Source organism: Carlito syrichta, unplaced genomic scaffold (genome assembly GCF_000164805.1).
Source record: "Carlito syrichta isolate Samal-C Ts95f unplaced genomic scaffold, Tarsius_syrichta-2.0.1 Scaffold287752, whole genome shotgun sequence".
NCBI classification, from domain to species: domain Eukaryota; kingdom Metazoa; phylum Chordata; class Mammalia; order Primates; family Tarsiidae; genus Carlito; species Carlito syrichta.
In genome coordinates, this window is record NW_007231848.1 from 28331 (window position 1) to 31163 (window position 2833).

Genomic DNA, 2833 nt, shown 5'->3' on the forward strand with positions numbered 1-2833 from the left:
GAATGAAGAGGATAAAGAATGTGAGATTTCCTGACAAAAATAGTCAAATGGTAAACTGAAAATGGAATTTGTTCCTTAATTTAATCAAGGGGATATTTTCCTAATATTGACAATAACACCAGACAGCACAGAAGAAAAGTGGGTCATATAATTATTTGGAGATTAGAATGGTTAATATAATAAAATACACAATTAACAAAGTATGATATATTTTCCTGTATTTTGTTAAAACCGTGTAGTTAGCTGTTATCAATGAATTTATTACTTTGATCCTTTCATGGTTCACCCTGCTCTTATTGGGCCCATCTAGCTTTTAGGTCTGCAAATATAAGTGAAATAATTTTATTGGAAAAAAGCATCAAAGAATATGAGACTTGTTATCAAGAAATAGTTCTTTTTGCTGTGTACTGTGGCATGCCGGTAATCCCAGGACTTTGGAAGGCTGAGGTGGGAGGATTGCTTGAGCCCAGGAGTTTGAGACCAACCTAGGAAATATGGCAAGACCTTATCTGTAAAAAAAAAAAAAAAAAAAAAAAAAAAAAATTAGCTGGGTGTTGTGGCACATGCCTGCGGTCCCAGCTACTCAGGAGACTGAGGTGAGAGGATCACTTGAGCTCAGGAGGTTGACGCTGTGGTGAGCTGTGATCAGAAGAAATAATTTTGTTTTACTGATAAAACCAAGATAATGCTAGACTAATCTGTTGCTCAGTGGATGAAAATATTGTATCAAAATAAATACTAAAAATGTGTGAACTTCTAAGCCACTTTGAATGTTGGGAAAATACTATAAAAATTTTTAGTATAAATCCTGATTTCTTGCAAATCATTACAACAAATTCTTACCAGTAAAAGCTTTCACTTCATCCTCAAAGTTTTCAGAGCCACTTTGTTATCAGCTGTAACACAGAAACATAAGTTGAGGCTCGTACAATGTTGCAACACAGTGTAAGAATACTCTTCCTCCTCCTGTGATGGTGACACCCAGTAGCAGCACATATTAAGTATATTGGGAATTTAGTTAAGCACTTTAAATAGCCAGTCAATAAATATTGACTCAGAATATGTTAAGAATGTGAAGTATCAAAAATTATAACTATTGAAAATAAACTTATTTCAAAAATATGAATTTGTGAATAGCAGATCTTGTATTTGATAATGAAATAATGAGATTCAGAAATGGCTATTTTCCAGAGGACAGCTTCCTTGTCCTCAGAACTTGAAGACTTTTCTATTGACCATGCCCCTGGTGCCCAGAATACTACCTTCGCTACTTAGCCAACTTTACCGTCCTCCCTATAAGAGGTTCTCTTACTTCTTTCCTTCCAATACTAAAGGTACATAAAACACAAAGCTCACAACCAATATCTAACATGCTCACCATTGGCTGGCAGGCTTTGTGTCAGGTCTTCAAGTTCCTTATCAATGAGCTTGATTCCCATGTTATCTAGAATGGTTTCCAAATTTTTTACCTCAATCTTCCCTAATTAGTAAGAGACAGGCCCTTGGGAAAAATTCAGTGACTCCCAAAAAGGATTTCTAATTTTGTTTGAGACACATGCCCATTAAGAACCCAAGAAAAATTATGGCCATTACAGCGCCACAAAATGTACATATACATGTTTATACTGTACATTATGATTATGAGGATGTGACCACCCACGGACCTCAAAGTCCCCACACACAGACTTTGGAAGTGTTCATAAAACCCAGCTTTAAGATATCTGTTCCACATGGGAAAAAAGGCAATTCCTTCCATCAACATAAAGAGCAAAAATCCACTGAAACAAAACATATAAAGGAAATTGACAGTGGAATTGAAATAAGAATCCTTCTCTTTGTTTATTTTTTTGTTTGTTTTTTGAGTTGGAGTCTCGCTCTGTCACCCAGACTAGAGTGCAGTGGCCGCTCCCGGTCACCGCAGCCTCGACCTGCTGGGCTCTGGCGATCCTTCCGCCTCAGCCTTCCAAGTAGCCGGAACTACAGGCGCGTGCTACCACGCCTGGCTAGTTTTTGATTTATTGTAGAGACGAGGTCTCGCCAAGTTGCCCGGGCAGGTCTCGAACCCGCGGGCTCAGACAATCTACTCGCCTCAGCCTCCCAAAGTGCTGGGATTACAGGCTGAACCACCGAGCCCGGCCAAGGATCCTTCTCTTTAGCCCAGTTCTGGAGAGGGAATCAGAGTAACTGATCACAGCGAATGCAAGATCCAGACAATAATTAACATATTTTTAACAGTAGACAGGATTAAAAAATAACCTGTCAATACTACCACTAATAATGATAATGACAGCTAATATTTATTGAGAGCATTTTTTCAGTGCCAGGCATCCTACAAAACATTTTATTTACATATGGTCATTTAATCTCAAAGAGTCACCAGATAACAGCTAACTAAATTTCCTATAGAAATATCTTCTCTTTTCCTTGACTTTTTTGCATGTCATTATCTTCCTCCCTCCAAGTTTGCAAACTCTGAGAGTATAGGATATATCTGTAGGCAACAACATGGTTGATTATCCGGTTAAATAAAGATAAAGCTGTTTTGAAAAATCACATGGAATCTACATGTAGCAGAATTCACAATGGAATTTTTAGACAATATGTAAAAACCAAATGAGGACCTTATATTCATCTGTCTTCTTGCATCTCACTCACATTTCAGGTAATTCACACTACCCAGCATGATCTTTTCCAAATTTTATAATGAAAAATTTCAAGCATTCAGAAAAATTGAAAGACTAGTACAGTGAGCCATCATCACTTACATGAAATAATCGTTAACATCTTGCCATAGCTAGCTCTTTTTCTCTCTTAGACTCTTTCTATTTATATG